The following is a 17,419-nucleotide window of genomic DNA, read 5'->3' as shown; positions in this document are numbered from 1 at the left end:
AATGTTTCTTTAATACAGTTATTTTATACGCGATTTTTGAGACTTTGTACGTCGAAATAGCGGTACAATTCGAAATAGATTTGTTTAAAATGCTTTTTCTACGGCTTCTATAGAGTGAAAAAAATCATCAGCTCGAAAAAAACTCAAAAGAAAAGTTTGTCCAGAAAGATCTAATAAATATCACTGCGTCCCATTCGTACAAATAACGTACTAGAAAAATGAATATCCAATATACACTTTGGTTTTCCTTTCTTCTCACACAGTACATCGGGAAGAAAATCTAGAAATTACATGTTTTCCATAAACACGGAAAAACAAAACAACAACAAAAAAACGGGTTACACACAACATGCTGCTTTTCACTTACGCTCATCATCACTGCCTCCGCCGGAGAGGCCATGATGGATACCCGAGGGCGTGGCCGATCTCCCACTCGTGCCATACACACATACACAAACTGCCGCCCAGGGTTATAAAGTACGCAAAGAGGGATAATAAAATATGCCAATAAATAAGGCAGAGTCCTCTCAATCATACTTAACTACCCACGAAATCGTATCAGAGCTGGGAAAGGACATAACGCAGGATTAACGTCACCTAAGATTACTTAGAGGGATTAATCCCACGAAAGTGGTGCCCTTCATTTTTTCTCCTCCCTGCCCTGCTCTTTTGGTGGCATCTCTGTCTCTATATACCATCAAGTAATGGATACCATAAAATATTGATATGACGTAGTACCGCTCCCTACTCCTCCAACGCCCCCTACTTAAATTAGAACCATAAATAGCCGCGGCGTTTTCACGAAAACTTCGTTTTGAAAAGTTAGGATCTTTGGTACGAGAGAGAGAGAGAAACTGCAGTTTTCTTGAGTTCTTTGAATATTTTAAAAGCGTTGGAGCTCCAGACATGCGGAGAGAGAGAGATGTTACCCATAACAATGTCGTAGAACCGGAACGTGAGGATGTACGTGGGATCACCATTATATACCCAGTTTCCTCTTTACCCCGTAGATGTAATATAATTACGGTCATTTTAGATGAATATTTCAGAGAAATAAAAATTATTATAATTCGATTCGTGCGAACTTGTTCTCTCGTCAAGAAAGCAATTTCGGGGCAAGAAATTGCTGCTCTCTTAGCTTTGTTCGGGGCGTGATGCTTCTTCTTCTTCTTCCTTCACTCGAGTTTTATAATTGCCCGGCTCCAAACTAGAAATTAGTTTGACGTTTTAATGTATCACGTGAGGTTCGCTGGGGAGTCGGAGGGAACTGGTACGCTGGTGTAATTCGTGAGATTAGCTCTCTCCCACGGACATGAAGAAATGTAAAGGTGCGTCTGTCTGCATTGGATCCTACTCGACTTGGACCATGTTCGCCGTGATTTTGCTTTGAAAATCAACCTTGCTCTTGATCTTCTTTTTTTTCCCCTTCCTCTTTCTCTCTCCCCGCCCCCTCGCAAAACCCGGTTCCGATCCCAGCCTTGGCTGTACAAAATCAAAGAGTCGCAACGCAAACTTCTTTGCTGAATCCATCGTCGGCGGGGCCCCTCCCAAGTTTGATGTCCGCCCAGTGCGCGATTGGTACTACTAAACCTAACATGCACCTCATGAACATGTCTCTGGGAGAACATCTAACAAAATGGTGCGTATGGGAATGTGCGGGTACATGGTGGGCGGCTAACGTGAAGGAGGAATGACTGTTGCCGTTCTCTCTCAAGGAGCGCTGCCATCTTTTTTTTTCTTGTATTTTTGTTCCTAACGTCGATTCCTGATGCCGAACGTCGCTTTACTAGTGGCTCGGGAGGAAGGGGGGATTTCGTTCTTTTCCTTTCAAACCGAGCACAACTCAGTGCTATCGCCATCTATGGGCAATCTACTACCTAGTGAGCTGTGCCGGAAGTGTAAGTGTGTGTACCTAACAGTCTGAGTGCGTATATAGTGTTGTGTCTGATTTTTTTAGTGCTGATTATATTTCAAGTGAGTGAAATGTAATGTTTGATTTACAATTGTACCGTTTGCAGGCCTGTTGCTCTCTGTGATGAGTCTTTTTAACGAGGGGAGCGGCTCGCATTTGCAACTCGAAGTTGGGAACCACAGAAAACCAACTTCAGCCGACCACCACTGTGGTGACGGGAAGGGAGGGGGTGGGGTTTCGACGGAGGAGAAACTGCTTCGGAAAGGTTACTGCTGATGTGGAGTCCGGATCTTTTCCGCGGTTGGAAACAGCGGTTGCGACCTTTGCGTGGTGGCTTACCCGGCAATGTTGAAAGGCTTTTCCAGCATGACTTCTTAATCACTTACATCCCTTCTTGGCGACAAAGTTGGAGTTATTTTCTGGTTTTTTGGTGCCATCTGTTTTCCAAATTCGGAAGCAAACAACTCAACAGTTTATTTTTCGTGTTTTTATTATGCGTTTATTTCAAATGAGGTAGGCATGATTGTATGTGCATGTGCTCTCTGCGGAAATACTTTTTAAATCACGATTGGTACTAGGTGAAATATTGGATTTGTTGATCCTCGATATTTCTGTCATTTTTGTTTTGGCGGTATATACCAATGACGTACAAAAGTTGGCGTCGAAGTGAAATTTGGAGAAAATTTTCTGTACACTAGAGTGTGTTTGTTTCTTCTGTATATATCCAGATTATGGTTTAAATAAGTTTGAACGTCGCTGTACTAGTGCCTCGGGAGGGGGGGGGGGGCTTTCTTTGTTTTCCTTTCATACCAAGCACAACTCGGTGCTATCGCCATCTATGGGCAATTTACTACCTAGTCAGTTGTGCCAGAAGTGTAAGTGTGTGTACCTGACAGTCTGAGTACGTATATAGTGTTGTGTCTGATTTTTTAGTGCTGATTATTTTTCAAGTGAGTGAAGTGTAATGTTTGAATTACAATCGTACCGTTTGCAGGCCTGTTGCTCTCTGTGGCGAGACTTTATAACGAGGAGAATGGCTCGCATTTGCATCTCGAAGTTGGGAACCGTTACAAGGTCGCTTTTGACAGAAATGATTACAATTGTTCATGCCATACTCTTTTAAATCTTTTCCAATTTTATCAGAATATCGGAAATATTGTCAAAAACAATAATGAGGGAACTGATACAGCAAAAATTCTAAACCTCTGAGTCGTGATCCAAACTTGGGTCACAGTGGCTCCTGAGATGGGTCGCAAAAATCCACTTACAATGCATGATTAATGAAAAACACTTCCTAATAAATGTAAAAATAATTCCCCAGAATTAATGATTAGTGGAAAATGGTTCCAGAATTAATGGAGAATAATTCCAGGATTGTTGAAAAATAATTCCATAATTAATGGATAATGATTCCAGGATTGCTGAAATTGCTGAAAAATAATTCCATAATTAATGGATAATGATTCCAGGATTGCTGAAATTGCTGAAAAATAATTCCAGGATTGCTGAAAAATAATTCCAGAATTAATGGAGAATGATTCCAGGATTGATGAAAAATAATTCCAGAATTAATGAAGAATGATTCCAGGATTGATGAAAAATAATTCTAGGTTTGTTGAAAATAATTCCAGAATTAGTGGAGAATGATACCAGGATTAATGAAAAATAATTCCAGAATTAATGGAGAATGATTCCAGAATTAATGGAGAATGATTCCAGGATTTATGAAAAATAATTCCAGAATTAACGGAGAATGATTCCAAAATTAATGGTTAATGTTTCCAAGATTGTTGAAAAATAATTTCAGAATTAATGGAGAATTATTCCTAGATTGATGAAAAATAATTCCAGAATTAATGGGGAATGATTCCAGGATTCTTGAAAAATAATTCCAAAATTAATGGATAATGTTTCCAGGATTGTTGAAAAATAATTCCAAAATTAATTAAAAAATCCTAAAATAATGAAACATAATTAAAAGTTGAAGAGAGAAAGAAACACATAATTACGGAACATATAAAACAACGAGAAATTAAAGAAAAACAGAGTTGTGAAATTAATGAAAATTCCGAATTCATGAAAGAAATAATTTTAGAACTACTGAAATCTTCCAATATTATTTTAATATAACCTTCGTATCCTGTTCGATTCCAGGCTCTATTGGCCCACCTCTTAACATCATAGACTAGGCTTTACTAGGTTCGAAAACAAAACATTATGTTAATTAGAAATATTTAACGATAGTTTTTCAAATTAAAAATAACCGGTGGGTCGCGATCATGTTGTTGGTTTTGTCTCGCGACTGTGATAAAGGTTAAGAACCCCTGTTATTACACGAATCCAAACCTCAAAACAATCAAACGTTATTCCCACTCTTAAAACGCAGGAAAAAAACCCTCCCGGACTCTTAGAAATCCATCACTTTCCTTACATACTTGCGACCGATGACCGGAAAAAACACATTTTCTCTGACAAAAATACACCAAACATTTTACAGGAAAAAAAAAAACACCTTTTTTTCCCCCTGGAAAATTCCGGACAAGAAAATGTCCGAAAGAGAGAAACCCGTTTCCCTTCTAAATTTAATATATTTCCTGTTCCCTCCTTGTATTTTCGAGTAAATAAAATGTATATATGGAGGCATTTGTTTGGTCAACGTCTCCGGACCGAACGCTTGGTTGTTGCTTATCCTGCGATTCATTCTACGGACGGACGGACGGACGGGGGATAGATGGACCAATGGGATAGCAGCTTCCGATTCCAGCACCATACTGGCGGACAATTTTTCAATAGGTGAATGTATTTCTTCCATTTTCTATGCTTCTACTAACACTAAATCTGTAAAGGTCTATTTTTATTTTTTTTGTTCCATTCTCCTGAACCGAACAAGTAGAACCAGAATATAGTAGAAAGAAATGTTGGAAATTCCACAGAGCAAGCAGTCTGTCGCGTTTCTTTCTATACCACCTCCCCCCCAACTCCCGAAATATTACCATCGTTTTCCAGAGCCCTTTTTTATACATTTTCCTGTTTTATCCTTTTTCCGTTTCATTTTTTTCCCCCTCTCTTTTTATTTTTTAGGGGGAATTTCTTTTTTTTTTGGATTTTTCAGCAGCTGTCACTAGAGATTTTCCTCGAACCTCCGTAATAAAAGAATGCGTTTTTTTTCTTTTCCCTCTCGTCCGACGTAAAATAAGTTATGGAAGAAAAGATACGGCATCAAGTCCGAGAAATTTGTCCATTTTCACCGTTATATCGGGAATTGATCTTATCCGTAAGAAAGACTGAAATATGGTTGGCACAGAGGAATGATGCACTTATTGGGAAGATTTACAGTGAAACTCGGTTGTAACGATAGAGAATTGACAGTCCCGGCTGGTTCCACCACAGAGAATAATATTAATGAGCCTGAAGGATGAAAACCTCAACGACTTCTGATATAACGACACTTCCTCCATGTTTGGCACTTCTTCAATTTTTAGAACTAGAACTCGTATTGTTGAACCGGCTTGTTAATTGGTATTTGATTCGTATTTCCTCGTAATTTTACCAGAAATTTTCATAAAATGTCCTGCTATACAATGACGCTTACTTTAGCCCCCCCCCCCCTTCCTAACGCCCAGGAACAAGATATCTCGTCCAAACGCAAATGGATAGAACTAATTCCAGCCTTTTGTTTTTGCACCTCTTTTCTCACAATCGAGAAGCTTTCTTGCAACCCTATGAATGGAAGTTTTTTCCTTCCCATTCCTGCTATACTCATGTTTAATCATTCCCCCCCCCCCGCACACATACTGCATATTTATACTACAGTTGAATCCCGTTATAACGATCCCCAAGGGACCGCAGAAATCACTTCGTTATACCGAAATTTCGTTATAAAGGAATTTCAGTTTTTATGCATTGTTTCTATGTGAACTTATCTGGTGGATTAGAAACGTGTTCGTTAAAACGAAATTTTCGCTATATCGGTATTCGTTAAACGGGATTCGGCTGTATATATTTATAAGTGAGAAAAAACAAATAGTCGGATGGTGGGAAAGAATGGTGTGAAAGAGAAATTTCTAAAATGCGAACAATGAAACCATTTTTTTTCTTATTTTATCACCGATACTTCAAATGCAGATCATCAAAATCTGTCACCAAAAGTCTGTACGTGAAGGGGGTTAACTTGTAATATTCACTGAAATCACGGATGCAGATGAATTTCATAATATGTTAATTATACAGGGCGATTCTAAATTCATGGGACAAACTTTAAGAAATAATATAAGACTCCTGAAAACAAACATTTTTAATCGTAAAATGTGCAGTCGAAGCGCAATAACAAACACGGTAGAGGATGGTTTTTTTGGGAGTGCACAACAGCATTTAACGAAACCAAAACATCATATTTTCCGACATATTTGCCACGATTTGTGCCATCAATCACTCGTGGATACAGTCGATACGGATGTATCCTCATGGTGCGGGTAACGCAAAATTTACCACAAGGCATTATACCACTTGTCATTGTTTGGCGCAGAATAACCTTCATGGTTTTCCCACGAATAAAAACCAAACACCAATCCGATCCGAAGGCACATATGCACCAATAAAGAAACCGAACTTTTTATAAACCAAAGTTTGGTTTTGATTCGTGCGTGGACCATCAAGTTCCAATCTGAAGGCGATTCATTGCTTAGGTTCGTTTGATTCCTCTGTGAAAAAAAGATATATATATATATATATAAACACAGATATATTTTTTTCCATATTATTCAGCTCTTGGGAGGAGTGAGTGAGCGCCTTCATCGCCCGTCTCTGGATCGTTGCTGTGTCAAGTGGTACAATGACTTGTGGAAGAGATTTTGCATTATCCAGGTTGCACGATGAGTACATCTACCTCATTACAACCCACTTGCACACTTGAATGATTGATAGCACATATCACAGTAAATACATCGAAAAATATGATATTTTCTTCTCGTAAAGTGGTGTTGTGCGCTTATTAGAGGTCATTCAAGTATTACGTCAACATCGTGGGGGGGGGGGTCGGATTTGCTGACTTTTTATGACAAGCAGAGGGGTTTGAAGGTTGCTTACGTCATCAACCACCCCTTTTTGATGATATTAAATATTCTAAGCTGCTGACGAAATTTCGCTGACGGTGGGGAGAAGGGGGGGGGTCAGTGTTTTGTTGACTTTTGCTGACAAGGGGAGGGAAAAGGGGGTTTAAAATGGCTGAAAAATCTGCTTACGCAATACTTGAATGGCCCCTTAAAACAACCTTCTATCGCCTTTGCTATAATGATTCGACCACACATTCTATGACCAAAAATACTTAATTCGCGTATCCGAGGATGACGTCACAATCTCCGCTATCCATACAAAGGTTTTTAACAGCTGGCTGATGCGAAGATATATTTTGGAAAGAGAGAAATTCAGCTGCCCCCCTCTGCGGGGAATCGAGCCCAATCGAAGTGAAAGACACTTTCCGTGTGAACGCACTACACTACAGAGACAAAGAACGTCTCAATCTTTCTTTGGAGCTCGTGTGCACTGAACGGTCACACCTAACTGAGGCCAAAGCTCACAATTGCTGACAATGCCACCAGATGGCGACTTATCCGAAAGGAAAAAAAATGACTTATTCACGTGTCTTTTATCACCTCTTAGTTTCTCCCACCAATTTAGAATCACCCTGTATAATAATCACCCTGCCTACAGCTATAAGTATTCATCTGAAAAAAATTGTCATGTTCAACTTTTTTCATCCTGAAATATATTTTAATTCACCGTGAACAAACTGCAGCACCATATTTCTCGCCATTGGTATGCTCAATAATTGGCGATTTAGACGACATGTTTGGCGGCAACTGACACTTTCCAGTATTTACGATCCTGGGTTTTCCCATATTTTTTATCGCTAAAATATGGTAAACCCTAATCATTAAGAGAAAACTTGAAACGCATAAATTTTCTCGTGGATCAATTAAAGAAGCTTTTACAAACTACGATCTACAGACCAGAGATGATTCTCGAAGATGAGACAGGTGGTCTGTAGGCAGATTTGAAAATATGATTCTAACTTGAGAAAACTCCTCAAGTGTAATTAACTTGCTATTCACATAGACTCGAGTAAAAAGAGAGGAACCATACGAGTTGCCCAGTTGCAAAACTCGTTAAATCCAAAAAGTCGATAATCGAGAATTTTCGATAATCGATATCGAGTCGATAATTCGAATAATTCACTGCAATTTTGTTCGTTGAGCCAAGCTCTGTGGGGTCCGTGGCTCAAACAGTCGCAAAACACTTCCAAACCTTCGAAAATACAACACTCTGCTGCAAACTCTGTAAATCCCTATTGCCCGCCATTAGATTCGACCTGCATCAAAAGTTGTTATATCCACACCTGTACGTACTTGTTGCACTTGGTTTAGTTGCTAAACTCGGAAACTCCTTAAATTCTGGCTCTTTTCTCCGCTGTTCATTATTGATATTACAACGCCTATTAAGACTCCTACAAGCCTACCTTACAAGTCTCATATATCCTATCATCTTTTGAGAATTTTGCCAGTTGTGGTGTTTGCATTTGTTTAAAATTTTTTCTCGTATTATTGTGTTGTCGCTGCAAGAGAACGGAAACAGAGTTTCACTTGAGGACAGGGCCGTCTTAAGAAAAAGCCTGGTGGGCCCCCGGGAAAAGCTATTTTTCTGAGGCCCCACCTGGTTAGGAATGTCTGCCTGCCTACCAATTTACATGCTTACTCTAAAAAAATTTAACAACATCTCATTATCATGAGGCCTCTCTTCTCAGCACACAAGAACCCCGGGCCGTGTCCGTGTGGTCCCATGCGTTCAGACCTCACTGCTTGAAGATTATTCCTTTTTTCAGTTAACTGCTGGTTCCTTCACGTAGTGTTATTCACAGTGATTGTATCGTCCTTTTAGTTATTCTTTGAGCACCAAATTTTAGGTTTACTAAACAAGTTTACTAAACAAGCTGGCTCAGGTCATGCTGCAATAAAATAACGACAGTGATTTGGACCTAAATAAACAGCATCAATATTGCTAAAAAATCCTGTAAATAAGGAAAAATAGTGATTTTTCAACTTTGATTTATAATATAAATGCATTTTATTAAATTTTACTTTTTAAAGTTGTTGCTTCTCTCATTTTTAGAGAAGTATAAGAGCCACATAATGAACTTAGATTTCTACAAAACTTAATACAGTCGAATTCCCATTGCAACGAATACCGTTGAAGCGAAAATCTCGTTTTAACGAACACTTTTCTAATCCAGATAAATTTACATAGGAATAATGAAAAATCCTGGAGTTCTTTTATAACGAAATTTCATTACAATAAAGTGATTTCTCAAGTCTCTTGGAATTCGTTATAACGGAGTTCGACTGTAAATTCCTTCATACAACAATAAAACTCTGTAAATGAAAAAAAGGTAGATAATGCAAAAACTATGCAAATTTAGGGGAAGTATTTTATGAAATCGGATTCAGAATGAACTTTTCTGTTAAAATGTTATATTTCAAGCAGTCACCTAGAAAGATACATTCCACTAAAGAGTTTTTTTTTTACCCCTTTTTTAGAAAAAATCTAGATGGCACTTGACGAGTTTGCAACTTTTTCTTCTTAACCGTGCATGTACCTCGTTCACATTCCCTTTATGGAATTTCTAACGAATCGGTGCATGTCAGAATTTGTATATATTTGAATCTGTCTGTGGTCCCTAACGGACTCGTGCTGCTAGAGTTGTGATTGATTCATGTTCTTGCCGATGCCACCATCCGTCTCATACATCATATTTTGAAGTAAAAATGGTAAATGCTTGAATTTTCCTTGATATGTCGGTATCGTGTTGTTGGTCTGCCTGCTCTCTGTGCAGAAACTTTATTAAATGGGAGACGGACTCGTGATTACGCCTCGAAGTGGAAAACGACTGAAGAAACCAACTTCAGCCGGCTACCAGAATGCCATCAATGGGGTTCAAACCTGGATCGGATCCTCACAATGAGAGTCCAGCAATGCATGGTTGGAAACGCTTTCCCTGATGCGGTAGGGTATACAAGAATCACCAGAAGTGAAAGGACGCTCATTAAGTGAACACGCGTTTTAATAAAAAATATGCATCCAAAAAATAACAGTGGTCAAAGGTGTTCAAAGTGTGTCACCCACCATCTGTGTGTGTAATATGTAGGTCTCATATCTCAGTTGCATTGAATTTCAAGCATTCTGACAGATTCTAGGCATGGTCCCCACATCCTGTAGCGGGGCCCCTAGGCTGGGATCTTTTGCGGGCCCCTCGGTCAGACTTTTAACGGGCCCCTTCTGTATTTAATTTATAGCGTGAAAAAGTAAAAAAATGATAATAACCATCCCGGGCCCCAGGGCTCGAGCCCTGTCAGCCCCCCCCCCCATGTTGGGGGGGGCATGATTCTAGGCATGTCAAGGACTTTCCTGCAATGCAGGCTACGAGTTCCTCAGTGCTGTCAACAAGGGTTGTCATACACCAATGTTTTGATATGTCGCCAGTCTGTAGACTCCAGAAGAAGTAATCAAGGCATGATAGATCTGGCGATAGAGCACTCCAATGTACCAAACGGCCGAAACCACCGCTCTCGTATAACGCCATTCAACGCGTCTGGAAAGCATTTGCGACCCAGCTATGCTGTGTTATTCCGAGTCATCTGGGTGCACCCTACTCCTCCTAGAAGTTTTAAAACCTTTTGCTGAGACACCCTGTATACATGTAATACAGAAAGAGAACACGAGGGTGAAAATAGACTTGGAAAAAAAAAAACCCTCTCTTAGTACCTTATCCATGTACTCTTTCCCCATGTATTTTCCCCCTTACTTTTCCCTTTTCTAACGTGCGGTCAGGTTAAGAATAGGTTACCAGATTTATCACCGATTCGTCAAATAGAGATCATCCGAATTTCTTGCCGAAAGGCTTGTACGCGAAGTGGTTGAAAAAATTCTCATGCCACAATTAGTAACATGGCGGGTCACCTGTTGGCCACACCATCTAGGTAAATATCCAATTATAAACTTTGTATCTTAGAACAAACTGACATCAGAGATATTAATTATAGCGGCAAACGAAAATCATTTTTGTTTTTAACATTTTTCGAAACTGTCAATTGTCTCAATTTTGCCGCAATCGATTTTATACCATGCCACCGGTATAGAATGAGTGGAATTTCAACTCCACCTCATTATCATCAATATATTATATTCAATTATAAACCTTGTAACTAACAAAAATGTAACATCATCCTTATCCATTACACCTGTGAACGAAAAATTGTCCACTTTTTCACATAGTTTTCCAAATATGGATATAATCATGCCACAATTAGTAACATGGCATGTCATAGATTGACCAACCCATCATCATCATCATCACATCCTTCTGAAATTTCAATTCCAACTCTTGTAACGAAGAAAAACACAGAAATTATCCATTTCCACTACACAAAACATTTTCTACTTTCCATGCACTTTTTCCCAAATTTGGCCATGATCGTGCCACAATTAGTACTATAAAGTGCCACCGGTTGACCACCCCATTATCGTCAAACTATTCCGAATATTCAATCGTAAATCTTGCAGCTAAGAAAAAAATTCATTGTACATATCAAGTTTTAAAGTTAAATTTCTCATAATCAGAAAAATAAGTTAAATTTCTCATAAAATCAGAAAAATAAGTTAAATTACTCGTAATCAGAAAAATCTCACGTTAGAAATCAATGAGGATAATATTATCGAAAATTCTATTTAAAAATAGTGAGACATCGATAGGATAAAAAAAAAATTACTTACTTTTCAAAGTTGTTGCCTCAGAAAAGAAACACAAACAATATATTTCTAAGATCTTCTTCTATATATAAATGTATTGTATCCTCGATTCGAAGCACGACCGTAAAAAAAATCGATACGCAGAAGAAATGTTCACCACGAGAATCACTCGAACAACAACAAAAACACGTATATATATATATAATAGAAAAAAGTTATATTTTCTTTTTTTTTTTTCAACACCACCACCACTACAACCACCACATGTAGACGGCAACTACTACACTAAACACGAGGAGTTACTATTTTCATCGGTGGCAACAGTCCACGAGGAGACGAATATACATATATATATATACATATATATATAAGACCTACAAAAAATAAAACCACTTTCCTCTATATTTTTACTTTTTTTTACGGAAAACTTTTGATCTTATTTTCTTAGATATTTCCAATTTAGTGTATAATAATGTTCCTCCAATAACTATATTTTCGCTTTGAATAAACACTTTTTTTCCCCCTTCAAATGTTTTTTTGTGTTCACGAGGAGAAAATTTGTTGATGGATAATTGAATCTTTCGTTTCTGTTTTGGGGGCCATAAACGTAGAAACTTGCAAGCACATGTATAATCCTTTTGTTTTTGTTTGTGGTGTTTAAGCGTGTATCAGAAGCGTCTTGAGGACAAGGAATAGGATGAGAAGGAAGAGGCTACTGCTGCCGCCGTCCATTGTTAGTTGGTATCGAAACGGAACTGGAAGACGCGGGATGATGCCATGACTTGTTCCATGCCAGTCGATATTTTTGGGAAGGTGGGAGCGAAGCTACTTCTCGCACACGGACGAGGTTCACTCCGGGCTTTTGGGGGGCAAGAAAACGACCCCTGGCGGCGGACAACACAATGTGAATATCTCTCTTCTTTTGAGAAAAAAAAAATCATGTTAATTCTCTCGGACACTAACTAAATTAGAGATGAAAGGAAAAACTAATTTAGATGGAAAATGAAAATCACGTCAGTGGCGCACAAGAAATTTTCCCCCTCAGAACTTTTCATTTTAATGCTTTCGATGAAGTGTCTTGAAGTTATTATCTTCTAAAGTATCTTGAAGTATATTTTTCCTTTGAAAAGTATAAATATATAGAAAATTCTATTTCTATTGAAATTTGTGTTGGTAATCGTTTCGGTCGGTATAACGAACGATGTGTAATTTATGGAACTGTTTCACTATTTAAAGATGCAAATAAATAATAGCAGCGTAACAGGCATGTTTCGAATGTATCATCCCAGAAGTTCATAAATAGTTTAAAAATTCATATATATATTGAAGAGATGGGAAAATTTCAATGTGGTTTGCGAAAAAGCTAATTTTTTTTTGTAGCGTAAAAAATACTATTTTGAATTTCCGTCAATAGAGGATGCTGTACGGAAGAAAAACATTCGGGATATGCAAATCAGAGTCCTATAAAATTCAGGGTTTACGATTAACAGCTGGTTTGTAAATTTTTCTCTTGCCGGTGTTTACATAAGATTGTCGTAGTCACTTCAGCCATGAATCGCCGGCTGAAGCTTTATGAATGTTTTGGACGCAGAAGAGATTGAAGAAAGATTCAAATCCAACGTCCTGGGATTTGCTTCCGTGCAGAGTCCTCTATGGACAAAAATTTGAACTATATTTTTGTGTATCAAAAAAAGAAAAAAAATCTCCTTCGTTCCGAATAAATTTCTCAACAAACCGCTTTCAAATAGTATATCAATACTGTATATCAATTCTTTACGAATTTATGGACACTCTGGATGTATTGAAGGCATGGGATATTTTTTGACTACAATATTCCCGGATAGAATAGATACTATTGTGAAACTTTTATGAAATCAATACTCACGAGTTGAAGATGTTTGTGAAAGTTATTCGGGTAATGAAAAATGTATCTTTGGGCGGTTTTCTATTTAAATAATTATCTTATTGTCTTATTGATTCGTTCTCTGTTATCTTAGGTATTGAACAGGACACAGGACGGTGGAGTACTTTCTTGCAAGGCATAACATATAAACTCATAATTCTAGCTGCAGTTGACGTTCGTTTTAACGACCTACATTGTTCCACGGAAAACGGACGTTATATTGGGACGTCGTTATATCGAAAAAAATGTAAAATAAAAATAAAATAACTTCTTAAGACAACTAAACATTTGGACAGAATAAAAAAAACGTATATTATCCGTTTCGTGATAATGAAAATGCATCAAGATAGAAAATACGCATAATAATAAAATTTAAATAAGTAATTGCATGGACAATAGGGTGGGTCGAAAAAAAATGGAATTTTTATTTTGAAATCGCTATAGTGCGGAAAAGTTGCCTCCTTTAATAAGAAGAAAAACGACGTAAAAAATTTTAAAATCGGTTGATATCTTCCGGTCGCGCATCGGACTTGAAGTTTATGGAAATTGACGAAATTGAACATTTTTCTGAATTTTCTTAATATTACTTGAAATTCTAGGATCACAAGGAGGTGGTTGCGTGTCCAGTTTCACCCACACGCAACCCAATCAACCATCCAAAATAGGCGTGTGCGTATAATTTATATTACATATCAAAGCTAGTCATCAAAATTAACACGTTCAAAATATGACTTTTGGGAGAAATCATTCATAAAACTGATCTTGATAATAGCGTAGATCTGATGTACCACTTAAGCTTCTCGTGTCTATATGCTTTAGTTCAGGCCTCGGTAACAAGTTTGATACATCTCTCGACTGTCTGAGTCCGTCGATAAAGCCTTTCGATGCCTCTGATGTCGGAATTGATGAATGATATATCATCATCACATACTTCCCGTAGCATTGGGGGAAGGATACAACAAGCAAGTATTCCGGTTAATAATTCCAGTGTATTCGGTAGCTTTAGAGTTTTTCTTACGTAGCACGAAGTGTCTAATGGTTTTTCCTTTAGAGAAGGATTGTCTTGCTTTTACCCTTTATATCCGGCATTGTGAAAAGTAGAATGAGAGGAAAATTATAATAAATTAAAATAAAAGCATAAATGTGATGTCAATAACAAATAGTTATCATATAAATTATTTGGTAAGTCATTTCAGTTCTAATTAAAGAGAAACTGAAAAAATTAGTCAGTTCGAAACAAATTTACTTACCCTGTTACTTTAAAGTACCGTCTGGGTATAAAAAAAGTTAAAGTTCTTATACATCCAAGTTCTCTCGATTTTCATCAACAATCATAGCCAACAGTAAATTTTCAGGGTGTCCAAAGAACGCATTGGGTTCAACTATTGGATCAACAACTTTAAGTCTCTCTCTCATCAAATAAATACCGCAATTTTTGAACTGCTGGAAAAACATGTTTAGCGCGTCATTGAAATACTTGTTCTTTTTTGATGTGGAACTACACAGGCTCTTACGATTTCAAGATGAAGAGGTTCCCAAAATGCACCATCTATATCTGTGGTTCCCGACTTCGAGGAGCGAATGCAAGCCGATTCCCCTGTTAAAAAATCTTGCCATAGAGAGCAACAGGCCTACAACGGTACAAATATTCAATCATTTCACTTCACTCAAAATTTCAAATTTAGATGATAACACTAAACATTCCCGCACCACACTACATACGGCTCAGATTGTCAGGTGCACATACTTTGTTCCAGACTCCGTAACGAAGCTGGGCTGTAAGAGATCACGGCAGCAGGAAAATTCAGGTGGCAGAGTCCTTCCTGACGTTCATTAATTCAATGCACCATCTATATGAGGAAAAATATGACAGAGAGGAATTTCGTTGAGAAATGAAGTAGATACACGATCCACTGTAGTGGTCTTTCCACTTGCAGTTCACACGTGCTCCAGTCAGACTCGGACAGTTGAGGGATATGCTTAAATTGTTACAGAGGCCTCAACTAAAGGATGTGACATGGAGTTAGAGAGATAGCTACACCACAGATCTACGCTATTATCAAAACCAGTCATGCTTGATTTATTCCAAAAGTCAGACTTCAAACGTGTGCACTTGGAAAAGAAAAAGTAGAAGAAACTGTAAACCACCGAATTTTTTTGTAGTAACTATTTTTCGAATACAATGTGAATAACACACGTACACGCCTAGTTTGGATGTTCGATTGGGTTGCTTGTGGGTGGAACTCGACGTGCAAACCACTTCCTGGTGATGAATTCTGGGTGGTTTGTTCTGACAAAATGGACGAAAAGCTGCACAATGAAACCTGCAAAAAATTTGGTTAATTCCCATTTTTCGAACACGTTGCGCGACCAATAAACATTGATATATTAATGATATTTTAATTTATTTTACTTTATTGAACCATAAAATAAGCGTAACAAACTTTTGCGTGTCGATCCTAGAATTTCAAGTAATATTAAGAAAATTCAGAAAAATGTTCAATTTCGTCAATTTCCATAAACTTCAAGTCCGATGCGCGACCGGAAGATATCAACCGATTTTAAAATTTTTTTACGTCGTTTTTGTTCTTATTAAAGGAGGCAACTTTTCCGCACTATAGCGATTTCAAAATAAAAATTCCATTTTTTTCGACCCACCCTAGTGGACAACTCATATATATCATTTCTCGAACATCAATTTCGAGGCAAACGCAATTTTGGCAACTAAAAAAACACGGATTTTGTTTATTTCTTTGCCAAAAAAAGCCGAGGCAGGGTGGAATCGAGACATTTTATTGGGCACAAGTGTATTTGCGGAGTGTTAAATTGCTATATTATTTTACACAAAAAATGACATGGCATGGAAAATATTTGGGACTTATCGTACCAGTTGTTATATTGATAACGCATAATATCGTTATAACGAGCGTGACAGAACAATTTTGACTAAGAAAATCCACACATTTATGGCAAGAGAGGCTATCTATCGTTCACTGGAGGTTTCTATCGTTTCATTTCGCACAAAACTTTTAATTGTTGCAAGACTATTCCACGGAACATATGGATATCTATCTAATATGGATATTTTTATTGTAACACCAATTGAAAAAAATTAACAGCTACTGATACAACGGAACCATGGAAAAGCTCTCGTGGATTCCGTGGAACATCATTTTGAAACCTCTGTGTTCAGTGGGGAAACCTGGAACTTGAGGCGGTTAGTCGATGATGGGTGTTGTAAGCAGAGAACTACAGTAAAACTTCATTAAGTCGTCACCATTATAAAGTCGTCACTCCGGTTAAGTCGTCGTTTTTCTTCAGGCCTATCCAGATTTCATAGACAGCAATGTTATTAAACCCTCGTTTACTCGTCGCTAATTTCGGTTAACTCGTCACCGTGACAAAGTTCAAGAGAGAGGAACAGATAATTTCTATGGCCTTCCTTTAAAAAAATAGCTTGTCGAAAGCTTTGCCATACATGCTTAAAAGTCACCATAAAAGCCTTATGTATCAAAACGGAACAGTTTTCATGTAACGAAAGTTACGCTGGGGAAGTTCATTTTCCGATTAAAGTTTTTGAAACATTAGGGACTGTTCGAGCTAGACCTGATTTCTGCAAGGGCCCCACTATATAATTTAGGACTTCCAATTTAAACAAATTATCTTTGTCGAAAATCTGACATTTTTTCCAAAGTTGAGGTCTTCTAATGTGTGGTTTTCCCTCCACAAGTCCCTCAAAGAGGACACTGTGTTCGAGATTAGTTTGATAAATTTTACCAAAATTATACCTTGTAGTTGTATCATGA

The 17,419-nt window shown here is 37.8% G+C and overlaps 1 protein-coding gene across 6 annotated transcripts in view; it reads right to left on the bottom strand.

Moving 5' to 3' along the window:
* The window catches only part of LOC149069530 (muscleblind-like protein 1), a 603,178-nt gene extending 590,677 nt beyond the window's left edge, over positions 1-12,501 (bottom strand). For 3 of the 6 annotated variants that reach the window (XM_089249796.1, XM_089249795.1, XM_089249797.1), the window contains exon 1: positions 11,735-12,501. The gene's annotated coding sequence lies outside the window, so the exon portion shown is untranslated. The remainder of the gene's footprint in view (positions 1-11,734) is intronic. The other 3 variants (XM_089249798.1, XM_089249801.1, XM_089249800.1) reach the window with 2 other exon arrangements.
* Positions 12,502-17,419: the final 4,918 nt, after the last annotated feature.

The sequence above is a fragment of the Pholcus phalangioides genome, unplaced genomic scaffold (genome assembly GCF_987345545.1).
Source record: "Pholcus phalangioides strain wild (caught in Gottingen) unplaced genomic scaffold, Ppha-v1.0 ptg000022l_1, whole genome shotgun sequence".
Lineage (NCBI taxonomy): Eukaryota > Metazoa > Arthropoda > Arachnida > Araneae > Pholcidae > Pholcus > Pholcus phalangioides.
The sequence above is the reverse complement of the archived record's forward strand: the minus strand, read 5'-3'. Positions and strand labels throughout refer to the sequence as shown.